The sequence below is a fragment of the Capricornis sumatraensis genome, chromosome 6, assembly GCF_032405125.1.
Source record: "Capricornis sumatraensis isolate serow.1 chromosome 6, serow.2, whole genome shotgun sequence".
Lineage (NCBI taxonomy): Eukaryota > Metazoa > Chordata > Mammalia > Artiodactyla > Bovidae > Capricornis > Capricornis sumatraensis.
This window is the reverse complement of record NC_091074.1, coordinates 103,882,422-103,896,462: the sequence shown is the minus strand read 5'-3', so window position 1 is coordinate 103,896,462 and position 14,041 is coordinate 103,882,422. Positions and strand designations below refer to the sequence as shown.

The window sequence follows — 14,041 nt, the reverse complement described above, 5'->3', positions numbered from 1 at the left end:
ATAGATAAATACCTCCCCCCATTCCTCTCAGGCAATTGCTCTCGTCTGTGTCATATTCTATATGCCTCCCCAGAAGGTACTGGTAGGATTAAGCTCTGCTTCCTTAAAGTAGTGACCAACTTTGGCTTTTCCTTTCTGTTTCTTTCCCTTTAGATCCTCTCCCTTGCTTCCTAACAGCTCTTGTCTCAGGCTCTGCTTTTGAGGGGAAACCCAGTCTAAGACAACTAGTGTCAAGAGTGGCCTTAGGAAGCTGTCTTGCAGGCTGAGACTCTGGAACTGGGTTATGGTCAATCTTCTGTGTCAACTGATGAACCACAGAAATGTTTTGAGCAGAGAAGTAACCTGACTTGACTACTATTTAAAAATAATCATTCTAGCTGTTGTATTGACAATGGACCTTAAGGAAGATGTTTGCCCTGGTGGTGATGGTCACAGTGAAGGTGGTGAGGAATGGTTGCATTCAGAATATAACGAGTGAGTTAGGTTTGCTGATGATTGGATGTAAATTGGGCTTTCCAGGTGGCACTAGTGGTAAAGAACCCACCTGCCAATGCAGGAGATGTAAGAGACTCAGGTTCCGTCCCTTTGTCAGGAAGATCCCCTGGAGGAGGGCATGGCAACCCACTCCGCTTTTCTTGCCAAGGGAATCCCATGGACAGAGGGGTCTGGTGGGCTACAGTCCATTGGGTCGCAAAGAGTCGGACAAGACTAAGGCGACTTAGCATGCACAGATGTAAATTATTAGAGAGAGGCATCAGAATAACTGTTTGGCCTGATCAACTTGAAAGATTAATTGTGATAGGAAATACTGTGGGAAAAACAGGCTTAGCGAATCAGTGTGATGCATCATTATTGTTTTTTATTATTCATTCTTTCAATTTGTCAAATATTAAGTGGGCAGCTACTCTATACCAGGAACTGTGCTTGGCTCCGGGAATTAAATGGTGAGTAAGAAAAATACAGCTCAATCCTCGTAAGTACTCAAAGTCTAGCAAATTTGGTTTTATAATTTAGTGTGATAAATGCTATGGTGATTAGATGAAGAGTCCTAAGATCAGAATGAAGAAAGAGGAGAAAGATCGAGGGAGGAAGAGAACAAGGAAGAGGACAGAGAAAAATTTCCTTGATATTGAGCTTCTACTCTGCACATGGCTCTGTGTGAGCTGCTTTATCCTATTTAGTCTCATTTAGTCCTCTCTACGCCTCTGTGACATCGACATTGGAAGGAGTAGTGGTGGGGCTCAATGGGATGACATTACTTAAGTTCTGTAAGAGACATGTCCTGATTCTGTAAATGAAGGAAACATCTAGGCTTGTGTTAGAAACCTAGTGCAAATCTTTGTGATATAGGCAGGGTGAGGTCTTTTGAAGTCTTTTTTCCTAAATTTAAACCCAAATCTTACCATGCCACCATCCTGTAGCCAGCTATATCACAGGAAATCACAGAAAGGAGTACACAATGGCTGTGCCTCCTTCCTTATGGGAGAAGGCTCTGCTCCTCTGATTACTTTTACCCCTAGGGAAGGAGGTACAGAAGCAGGTAAGCTACCAGTCTACACGACCTTCAAACCCACCCAGATACTGTATATAATTGAGATTAATGTTTGGTCTTCTTGGGAGAAGAGGGAGAAAAGTGGGCAGAAAAGTGGAGAATTTCTTTTCCTCCTGAAGCTTGGATTCAGTTTAGTTCAGTTCAGTCGCTCAGTCATGTCCGACTCTTGTGACCCCATGGACTGCAGCACACCAGGCCTTCCTGTCCATCACCAACTCACAGAGCTTGCTCAAACTCATGTTCATCGAGTTGGTGATGCCATCCAACTATCTCATCCTCTGTCATCCCCTTCTCCTCCTGCTTTCAGTCTTTCCCAGCATCAGAATCTTTTCCAATGAGTCAGTTCTTCACATCAGGTGGCCAAAGTATTGGAGTTTCAGCTTCAGCATCAGTCCTTCCAATGAATATTCAGGACTGATTTCCTTTAGGATGGACTGGTTGGATCTCCCTGCAGTCCAAGGGACTCTCAAGAGTCTTCTCCAACACCAGAGTTCAAAAGGATTAATTCTTTGGTGCTCAGCTTTCTTTATGGTCCAAAAAGGTAGGATTACTTCCCTTTTATAGATGAGGAGTTTAGTAACTGGTTCAAGCTCAGCTGAGTAGCAGAGCCTGTGTCCAACCTAGGTCTGACTTTTTTGGCTCTGCAGAACCACTGTCTGTGGCATTTGAAAAGAGAACGTGTAGTCAAGTGGAGAAAAAAATGTGCCATATTAGAAGCTTCTTTAAAAAGTCTAGAGGGCACAGGAGTTCTTAAGGGACTAGAGAGTACCAGGACAAATGAAATTTATGGGACATGTGACTGAACATGCCATGAAAATACTGGGCTTGCCAGATTTCAGTTCTTTCTGAGAAGAGTTTAGATCAAGAAAACAAGCTGAGATTGGCTAATTGTTACCCAGATTTCTGACCCTGCTGAAATGTCTCTCATGTAATTCTCCCTGGGTTTCAACCTACCATGCTCATGTTTCTTTCTTTTAATAATTAAAAAAAAATGGAAATGACAGTTTGACTATAAAAACAATCCATGTTCATTGTAACAAACAATAAAATAATTTATAGAGAATATTAAAAAAAAATTATCCATAATCCCCCAACTCAGGAGTTACCACAGTGAATTTGTCAGTACACATTCTCCCAGATTTCAAAACTGCATCTTTGTTTCCAAGTGTAACATCATGTCCTTTCCCTCACTTGTTAATATATTCCAAATTTGGTATAACGGAGGAAAGTCTTGAACAATGTAACTCCAGGAAGATAATGAATCAGATCTACCTTGGGGGAGCCTTTTTTCCCTTTTTCTCTGTCACCTGTCAGGTCCAGGGTAGCCTCCAGGGGTATTCTGAGAGTCAATAATGAAGGCTCCAGACTTGTTGAGAAGTTGGAAAACAATTGAATAGAGAAGAGATGCCAACTCTGAAATCTCCAGGCCTGTGGACTCTGTTTCATTTAAAATATAGGACTTGAAACCCACTTTAAAGTTTTGATTATTCTTCGGGCCTCCATGGGTATTCTCAATGCACTAAAGCGAGAGTCAGCAAGCTTTTTCTGTTAAGGGCCAGATAGTAAAATATTTTAGGCCTTCTGGACAATACTTTCTTTCTACTCAACTCTGCCACATTAGCAGAAAAACAGCCATAGATATGTAAATTGTAGGCATGACAGTATTCTTATAAAACTTTATTTATAAAAATAAATGGGAAGCTGGATTTGGCTGGAGGACTATAGTTTACTAATCCTTGCCTAGCTAAGGAAAAACATTTAAAAAGAAATTATAGCATTTCTCTCCATCACCAAAGACAGGAGCACTGGGCGTACACACACACACACACACACACACACACACACACACACACCACACACACACAGACATTCAGTACATTTACTCACACATTTCAGTTTTTAAAATTGTGGTAAGTATACATAAGATTTACCATTTAAATGAGTTTTAAGTGTACAGATCAACTGTATTAAGTACATTCACATTATTGTGCAACCATCATTACCATTTATCTTCAGAACTTTTTTTGTTTTGCAAAACTGAAAGTCTGGACCCAGAGTTAAATAATAACTCACCACCCTTTACCCTCAGTCCCTGGCAACTAACATTTTACTTTCTGTCTTTGTGAATCTGACTACTGTGGGTCTCTCATATGAGCAGAATTTCACATTATTTGTCCTTTTTTGACTAGCTCATTTCACTTGGAAACCCTACTTGGGAAAGTACAGTCGTAGAACAAACAAAATTGAAACAGGCCACATTGCGACCCACAGTGAAAGGGAAGCTCCTGGTTAACTCCCTCACAGTAAATGATCTGAGTTTGTCTTTTTTTTTTCACCCTGATTAACTTGGCAGGCTAAACTAGTATATGTATCAGTGGATGATTGATATTTACAAATAGTCCCCTTTGCTGGACATTTAGGTTATTCCCAATGTTTTGCTGTTACAAACAGTGCTCCAATAAGCATCTTTGTACATAATCCTTTTCTGCACATCAAATCACTTTTTAGTGATGGCTGAGTGATTGTATCTTCAGCAGTAGTTTTGTTGTGACCGTGGATTGTTTGACTCCAAAAAAGTTGTGGATCCAAGATGACTACTGCTAAAAACATTGCTTGACTGGTCTTCAAGAGGACTGGCAAGAGCTAGACAAGACATCCAGACTTCAGCCCTACAGGTTTCTTCTCAGGGCAGAGATCAAGGTTGGTGGTGGAGGACAGGAAATCAGGAAGGACATTAGAGCAAGACTGGCCAGGAAGAAAGGCCCTGGACTTAAGCCCAAGCTGGTAAATTGAGCCTGTTTATTGTGGATTCCATTGAGGGTGAAGGAGAAGTGGGGATAGAATTCTCTGAAGAGTAGTTATATAAGCCGGAGGGACTTCCCTTAGCTTAATGGATCTTGGTCTGTTGGATTTACAGGAACCTTGGAGGAAGAAAGTAATCAAATGGTTCTATTCCATACTGTGAAACTGGCTGTGTTAGAACTATTTAGCCATATCCAATTGTCTCCACTTTCTAGGCATATGGAAGGATATGTTTTCTCATCTCTTGCAAGTCATCAGGGCCATGTGACTAGTTCTAGCCAGTGGACCACAAACAGAAGTACTGTGTCATTTCCAGGATGAGATGGTGAAAAACTCAAGCTTTAGCCTCCCACCATCTTAGAATACCTGAAGATGTTTTGCTGTGATGGTGACATTACAATATAGAATCTCTTTTAACTTGGGTCCTTGGCTGATTTTGTGGAGTACTCATTCCCATGTATTGTGATGAGAAATAAATTTTAAGTTGCTGAATTTTTAGCACTGTTGCCTATTCTGTTCTGACTGTCCCTGTGCAAGCTCTAAGGGCAGAGTTGGAATCTAACTCTAAGTCTCTGTAACCTTAAAACCTGTATTAGTATTCTTAAATCATGCAAGTCTCTGGTTGGTGTGAACACAGTGGGAACACAGTGGTTTTCAGGCTAGGATACCAGATCTTGGATCTAGGAATATGACTAATCCTGAAACTCGTAAGATTGAGAGAAGGAGAACACAGGCTACTGATCATATCTCTTGCTCCTATTAGAAGTAGGAACTGATTTGGGATGCTGACCCCATGAGCAGAGACATCAGTAGATTCAGTGTTAGACAGATGAGTAAAGCAAAGAGAGGAAAAATGAGAGGAGGATGTGAGTTGGTGATACTCCTTGTTACTGCTGAAATCCAGTAATCTCATTTCCAGAATGACAATGCAGATTCATTTAAATTTACCTCAAACTTCCATCCTAGCTTACATTGCTATATGTGGGTAGTCAAGGCATCAGAAGTCACAGATATCTTAGTGCCAAAGAGTTATTAATCTGGTACAGTTACAGCTCACTGAGAATTAGCTTTCTTTTGGATTTAGTCACCTTGTCTTTAGATGCTGCAGTCTCAGCATCAAATGATCCCTCCCAGGCTTAGGCTTCAGGTGGGTCCTCCTGGGTGATAGTTCCCTGAATGTGAAATCTATGGAGAGCTCCTCAGTTCTGCTTGGGTCCATCAGGCCAAATTCACTGACAGTTTTAGTCTCTCCTAAGCTCCTAGGGACTAGAAAAAGGAAGAATGTTGTGGAGGATTTCCCTTTATTTTCTCTTTCATATGAGAGCTTGGGATACAACCCAGAACTCCAGGAGGAGACACAGTGGACTATCAGGGTCCCCGACGGGAAAGAAGAAACACAAAAATCATTTTGTTTTGAAAGTTCCATTTTATCACCTCAACCATAGGCATGATATCTACCTTATAAGATTGCAGCAAAGATTAGGTGACATACCCTTAGAATAGTGCCTGGCAGGCAATGGGAGCTAGATAAGTATTCATTCTCTTTCTTTCTACTATAGCCTCAAACCATTTTTTTTTCCCTTTGGGGTGTGTGTGTATTCAGATATTGTAATCAGAGTGTACCAAACAGGACCATCTCATCCCTGAGCAATGCACCATCAAAAGATCAACACCTACAGGATTATACAAGCCATTGACATGAGTTTCTAGAATGTATGACCCCATCAAACATAATCTGTCTGTGGGGCTTGATCTCTGAATTGAGTTCTTTTGGTTGCAACATATAAAGACAGTCAGGTTAGTCCAAGAAATGTCTGTGGGGCAAAGAGGAAACAATCTCATGGAAATCCAAGAACAACAGGCAAAACAAGCCAGCCTACATGGCACTGGAGGTGGACAGTGGACCAGTGCCTCTAAGGATCTCAGCAGCAGACTTTAAGGATCTTCTTGTACTCTTTCCTGGAAAATCCCATGGACAGAGGAGCCTGGTAGGCTGTAGTCCATGGGGGCGCCAAGAGTTGGGCTCAACTGAGCGACTTCACTTTCACTTTTCAGTTTCATGCATTGGAGAAGGAAATGGCAACCCACTCCAGTGTTCTTGCCTGGAGAATCCCAGGGATGGGGGAGCCTGGTGGGAGGCCATCTATGGGGTCGCACAGAGTCAGACATGACTTAAGTGACTTAGCAGCAGCAGCAGCAGCAGCTAAAGTGTTCCCCTGAGAAATGCCACACATATTGTCTCTTAGATCTGCTTCTTGTACCTGCCCATTTCTCTCCTTGCTAAAAACTGACTTCTCTGTATACTCTGTGTCTTTTCTTTATTTTTGATCTTTTTTCTTGGTTTTTGCTGTCTTCTGACTTGGTTCATTTATCACTAATTGTAGCATCTCCAGCTTCTCTCAAACGTGTGACCCTCAGTTTTCTGTATACTGCCCAATATATTGGCCATATTTCTCAACTTAAATTCTTAAGGATTTAAATATATTCTATATTTAATTCCATCAAGAGTAGAATTGAGTTGGTCCAATCTTCCCTATATGGCAGATCTTTCTCCTGGGCCACATAATAAGCTTCTGTCTGCCTTGGGGTTAGGTGTTCATGCTAATATGGCAGGAGAGAGGATTTGAAAGTTTGAAGGAGGCCAGGTGGCTGCATGGTGGAATTTAGGGTTTAGCTGCCTAGATTTGAGGACTGCAGAAAGACAGTTTCCTGTAGAAATGGCTATGATTATGGCAGACATACTTGATTGGCATGTATAATACAGATTCGTTGAATTTTGAATTTTTCATTATCCAGTTTAGAGATAGTCTTATCAAAATCCTGTAGTTTACATATGAGGACCAGACACTCAAAGAGGTACAGTGATTTGCCCAGTATTACCATTCTAAGTAGTAGAGTAGAAATTAGAATTTGATTCAGTGTGTTTTCTAGTATATTAAGTATAACTATTAAAAAAAATTCTTAATGACCTAGTACGTGTGAGGCACCGGAACAAACTGAAGGAAGATCCTTGCCCTTGGGGGCTTATATTCTAGACGGGGAAGAAAGAGAGTAAATCCAATCATGAAAAACAAGTAAATTATATAGTGTGTTAGAAAGTGACATGTGTTATAGCAAAAAGAGAGTTAGGAGGATTAGGAATGCTGGGGGTGGAGAGCGATAATTTAAAATGGGGAGTTCATGCTCTACTGTATACCCGAAACTAACACAACATTGTAAATCAACTCTGTGTGTGCTGGTCACACAGTTGCGTCCTACTCTTTGCAACCCCATGGCCTGTAGCTTGCCAGGCTCCTCTGTCCATGGGATTCTCCAGGCAAGAATACTGGAGTGGGTTGCTAGTCCCTTCTCCAGGGGATCTTCCTGACCCAGGGATTGAACTCAGGTTTTCTACATTGTGGGCAGATTCTTTACCATCTGTGCGACCAGGGAATAAAAATTTTAAAAAGTAAGGAGCTCAGTATAGGCCTCAATCAGATCATAAGAGAGAGCAAGTTCCTGAGAAATAAGGCTATGTGTATTCCTTCCTCTTCCCCTGGCCTAATGCCTTGACTGTACTGAATATGGAGTAACTGTTTATTGAATGGATCAATTGTAGAAATGCCCTGAAGGTTAAGGAGGACAATAAGAGTCTCTAAGTTTATATTCTCTTTTGGTATCTTCCTGAGTCACTTCATTTCAGCAGCACGCTTCATGAAGCCCCCTCATTACCGTATGAGTCATTGCAGCAATGTGCCCTTTCAGTACTCCTGGGACTCTTAGACTCATGAAATGCCTTGTAAGCGCTCTACGTACAAAGTTGTGGAGAAAGATTTAATTAACAGAGAAAACACAACCTAAGCATCAAATACAACACAACTCTAAGTCTCACAAACTCCCGTTCCCTTGGAGGCATTGGAACAATGGGGAGGCTTTTTGTCAGTGGTGTGCTGGTAAATGTCTGACAACCAGCTCTCTAGGGCCGGGAGGAGATTATGATTTGTAGGCTTGCCCATTTCTGTGGTGTAAATACTCTATGGTTGGTTTAAAGTTTAGTTAGAAACTGATATCACTGAACATGGGCTCGGGAAAAGAGGAACAGTAGTAGAGTATGGTATCATATTTCTTTCGTACGGAAGCATGGATGTAAGGAACCTTAAGAGCACATCTAAATACAGTAAAATAATTAGAAAGTGATGAGTTTTGAGTTTTATTATTATTGCATTTAAAATAATTTACTTAACTGAAAGTTCACATAATTTTAAATAATGTTTAACAACCAGTTAGTAAAAGTTCTGGAAACTTAACGATTGGCTCCTGTGAGAAGATACATGGCAGCCCCAGTGTACCATTGATCCTGGGTCCTTTTGCATGCCATTTTCTTGACAAGGATCAGCTCATTCCTTGAATTCTTGGGGATCAAATGTAAAGACAGCTCCATTGCTTCCTTGTCACTGCACTGCTCACATCTTCCCATGGCTGCCATCTGTGCGTTCTGCCACATGACAGAAGTAAGTAGAGTTTTGTAAAGTCTTAGGAAAGTGTCCTTTTTCTAGGTCAGAGCCACCTGGATTGGGCACATGCTTTTATTCTTCAGTGGACTTTGATGTCTTCCATCCCCATATTCTTCACCTCACCCTGCTCATGCCCCCTCTTCTGTGTTCCACTGCTGAGCTCTGGGCTGTCAGATTCCAGCTGTTCAGCAGGCATTTGTGGAGTGCACATTGTGTGCTCACTCCCCTCCTTCCTGTGTTACTGGGTGTCAGACTCTGGGCTCTGATCCCATTCTCTCATGAGGTCCTTACAGTAACCCAACTAGACAGGTCTTGGATGTGTATGTGCTCAGTTGTGTTCGACTCTTTGTGGCCCATGGACTGTAGCTTGCCCGGCTCCACTGTCCATGAAATTTCCCAGGCAAGAAGACTGGGGTGGGTTGTCATTTCCTACTCCAGGGGATCTTCCTGACCCAGGGATCAAACCCAAGTGTCTTGCGTCTTCTGCATTGGCAGGTGGATTCTTTACCACCAACACCACTTGGGAAGTGGTAAGATGGGTCTTAGTAGTTTGATATTGCAGATGAGGGCAGTGTGGCCTAGAGGGAGGAAGTGACTTGCTCATAGTCCAGAAGTCACATCTTCAGTGAGACATTGTCTTTGACATGGAATATGCAAACAAACACCTGTCACCCCTGGCTGTGGCTAGTTGTGGACTCATTTTGCTCAATTTATGGGGACTCAGATGTCTTTTCTGGTGTGTTTTACTACAGAATCCCAGCAGGGGGACATTTGGGAAGAAGGATAGAGCTATATTTGGGGTCAGGTCTGCTTTCTGGGAATGTCCATTACCCCATCACATTCACTCACACTCGTGGCTGCCAGAGCTGGCTTCTGGCTTCTGGCTGCTGAAGAGGAAAAGCCACAGGGAGGCCAGGTCGGCTCGTTCCAGGGCCGGCATTGATAGCAGGCCGGGTGCCGTCCAACTGAGCAGCAGATGTGTCCTCTGGCAGCTTTCTTGAGGGGAAGCCAGTTTTAGCTACAGAGCAAATGTTGAAGACCAAGCAAGAAGAGGAGGTGAGGGTTGTAGGGCCATAAAGATTAATTTCCCAGAAAACCTGCATTCAAGTCAAAGTGCTCCTACTTATTAGCTTTGTAGCCTTGAGCTTAAAACTCTGCGAAGTTTCCTCTTCTGTAGAATGGAGGGGAAGGGTGAAGTATGATAGAGGCTGCCATCTGCTTGTAAGGTGTAGGGCTCTCTACATGTGAGGTGCTGCACTCAGCACACGCTCATTACTGTACAAGGCGGCCCAGGGCCAGACTCATGGTCAGTATGCAACAAATGCCAGCTATTAGTCTATTAATCCTTATAACCATCCTGTGATTAATAACAACAGAAAGAATGATTGTTGCTAGCACTTCCCGTGTACTTTCTATGTAGCCAGCCATTGTTTTAACTTATTAACTTATTTAACTTTCCCGACTATCCCATGAGATTTGATTCTATTTTTAACTCCATTTGGCAAATGAGAAAAATTGGAACACAGTTAAGTTGAATACATTGCCAAGGACACATAGCTAGAAAGTGACATGCGTGCTTTTATTGCCCTCACTTTACAAAGTTGGTCACTGTGGCACAGAGGGGTTGTGTGGCATGCTGAAGGTCAGAGTCAGCGGAACTCTTTTCTGTGTTGCTGGGCAGGTGAAATGACATGACGGAATGAAGACTGCCTTTTTGAACTGTTGTTCTGTCTGCTTCAGGCAGGGGTGAATAAACTCCACCTGTTCTGTTTTTTCTGGTAGAGGTATAGCAGCTGGCCTGAGACACTGGGGCCTTTAGGAAGTCCTGTTTGGACTTGGGGGATTATATAGGTGGGTGCTGAAAGCCAGTTGGGTATGTAGGCCCTGAACTTTCCATCCCCTTGGGACAGCCCAGGAGTCACAGCTTATCTGACTTCAGAGCTGCTGCCAGCTGGAAGCCTCCAGAAGGGAGCTGACTGACAGCTGGCCACGATCACATGCACCTAGGTTACCAGCAGTCACCCTGTGGGTCTCTTCTAAGCACAGTGACCATCTCCAGAGCCAGGACAGCAGGCAGCTGGGCAGAGGGAAGAAGACCTGAGGCCCAATGGGGTGGAGATAATCGGGGTGTCAGGGAGACTCTCTTAGCTCTCTCTTCTTGCTGGTGCTCCCCACATACCCCCTCTGTCACCTGGGAACCTTCCTCTTCCCAGGTGCCCACTTCCCAGGATGGAGTGGGGACAACAGTTAGGTTTTTGTGGAGGGGTCCCAGAACCCCAGAACTGAGATGCTCTTTGAGAGCAGGTTGGTGCCACATGCCTCTAGGACTGTCTCCTTACTACATTGAGAGCCTTCTGGGCAGGAGCAGCTCAGGGTCCCCTTTTGCTGAGTCAGCACAGGGCCAGGGATGGTGTTGGGGACAGTCATGTTTCCTGAGGGAAGGCCTCTTGCGATTATTGGGTTGGAACTTGATGTTGTAGGTGGAGGTGGTGGTGGCAGTGGCAGCATGGTGTGTGTGTGTGTGTGTGTGTGTGTGTGTGTGTGTGTGAGGAGTTTTAGGGGAAGGGGAACAGAGCCAACCTATTCTGGAAAGGGGCAACGGTGCCAGTCTGGTTGTCCTATTTAGCAAACGTGTATACTGCTGGTGTGGCAGGAAGGCTTTGGATACAGCTGAACGTGGCCTTGACTGCTTGCTCCCTCTCGTATGGTGTGGATGAGATGGTGGTCATGCACACCCTTTCTCTGAGCCTCTTCATCCCTAAAGGAAAGGCATCTGTCCTTGGTGTGTGGACTGTCCTGGGTAGGAAAGGTGAGAGCCTTCCTGTCTGTCCCACTGTGAGTATCTTTAACCAAATGAGGGAGCAAGGAGGCAGGGGAACAAGGATACTGGTTCAGTGTCTCTCTGTTGGGACTGGCATTTGCTGCTCCTTAATCCTCTCTGCCTGGAAATCCCCAAGGGCAGCAGGAGAGTTTCTGCCAGGAGATGAGGTACAGAAGAGGCCCAGCTTCCTAAAGTGGAGTCCTCACCAAACTCTGCTGGAGGTTTGAGCTGTTCTCTTACTAAAGGGCATATAAAGTTCTGCAAAGAGCACCAGATTGGAGGATGAGATTTGGGATTCTGGCTATGTCATCTGTCGAATTGCACCAGGGGATGGGGGACAAGTTTCACTGTTCAGGGGTCTGAAGGAAGTTCTGCCTGGATGCTTCCTTGTTACCCCACCTTTATGTCTCTAACTGTTACTTGTCCTCCTCCCATAATGCCCTCTTTGAGACTCCCTTTTGTCTCCTCCTCCAGACGCTCTTCCTTCTCCCTGCATGACAGTCCCCAGACCTTGTCTCTCATATCTTGAAGACTCTGTGCTGCAGGCTGCAGCTGGATGTGAATAGACGCTTCCTTGGCCCAGGCTCCTGAAAAAGCCAAGGGAGAAGCTTGGGTGGGTGACAGGCTAGGCTTCCTGAGGATGGGCTCAGTGGGAGGATGAGAACTGTCAGTAATGATCAAGCCCTCTTTCTTCCTGAATAATCTTAAGGCAAATGTCTGTATAAGAATTATTATCTTATGAAGATCATACAGTCCAGTTATAACATGAAATTCCTCTAATTAAAGTGATTTGATCCTAGGTATGAAATATTAATCTTGACATTATTGTGCTAGTTATATATTCTTCTCCTCCCCGGGCCTATTTTCACTGCAAAGGGACTGTGAGTCAATGAAGATGAATTGAAACTTCCAGAAAACCTGTTTCGTTGTGACCCCTAGATCCTCCCTGAGAGGAACTGGTAGTGGGTAGAGATACTGTTCATATAGCTGCCACAAATAGTTCCCTTCAACCCCATGCCACACACCCCCTTACAGGATTTTATGCTTTACAGAATCACTATCATATGCATTATGTGAAATCCTTAAAACACAAGTCTAGGGTAAGTAGTCCCCTCCATTACCAAGTTATAGAAAATCTATGACTCAGAGGGGTAACTGAGCTCCCTGTGGTTACACAGATATTAAGCAACTCAGAGTTTCTTAAGTTGCCTTCTATGCCCCCTTCCCTCTGCTCAGCTGCTTCAGCCTACACTCTTTGTTGGGGAGGCCACACCTCACCCACCACCAGCAAGGAAAGAAAGTGCTCAAAAGATACCCAGATGCAGCTGGTGCAGAGCTGGCAGGAATGGGAGAGGGGAGCAAATGTCCTCTAGGCTGGGAGTCCAAGTCATCATGGTCATGGGAAAACTGGAGGGAATCAGTCTAACAGCTGCCTTCAAACCTGTGTGGCTGTTTCTGTGCCCCACTTCCCAGTGGTTGGCCGTACCATCCACCAGCTGCCCCGCTGGAAACCTGCTGTGATTCTGATCCTCGAATCCTCACATCCTTTTGACTTTCTGCCCAATCAGCACCAGTCTGTCCTGTCTACATCTTCCCTGGCTCTCCTGCAGTCCCCTCATCTCCATCTCCATGGCTAGCACTCTGGCACTGTGTCTCCCTTCCCCAGTCCATGGGCACTCTGCCTGCGGGCTCTCTCCCCTCCTTCCAACTATGTATCCTCAATGAGATCCTTGCAGTGAATTTTAGAAAGAAAGAAAAAAAAGGCAAATCTATTTGTGTTATCCTTCACTGGCTCGACATTGCTCTCTGAATGCAATGAAAGCCCATTAGCTGGAGCATTAAATTTCTTACGTTGGCCCCTGCTTACTTCTCTAGCTTCACCTCCCCATGTGCATGTCTTGCTCTATCACACGCTGAATTTGCCAAGCTCCAAGGATTCTGTCATCTCCCTTCTTGCCCTGCTCACTCCTATTCCCCCTTCAGTTGTCATTTTCTCCGAAAAGCCTTCCTCTCAACACCTCCACCGAGACTGGCCCCTCCTCAGTACCCCTTCGTGTCTATCCCCACAGGAAGGAGGGACTGAGAAGCTGGGAAGGTGGTTGAGAGTCTCCTACAGTGGAGTGCCCACTATAGAGAGGTCACACATTTATCATCCAGTTTGTTTGTGCATTTTGAAGTGAGGCAAGCCACTTCAATGTCCTCCCCCTTCTCTCTCAACTGTCAGTAAAGTGTATCAATATTCAGAAATACTTGTGTGAGTGGGTTTGTGTGTGTGCCTGTGGGGAGGGCAGCACTGAGGAAAGGTCTTTGAAGTTGAATACATGGGTCAACCTGGAGGCCACAGATGTGCAATAAGATTCAGGGGAGACCTTG

General features: G+C 44.2%; 1 pseudogene; it reads right to left on the bottom strand.

Moving 5' to 3' along the window:
• LOC138080806 (large ribosomal subunit protein uL18 pseudogene) overlaps positions 1-9,787 on the bottom strand; it is a 62,270-nt pseudogene extending 52,483 nt beyond the window's left edge.
• Between the last annotated feature and the right edge of the window lie 4,254 nt (positions 9,788-14,041).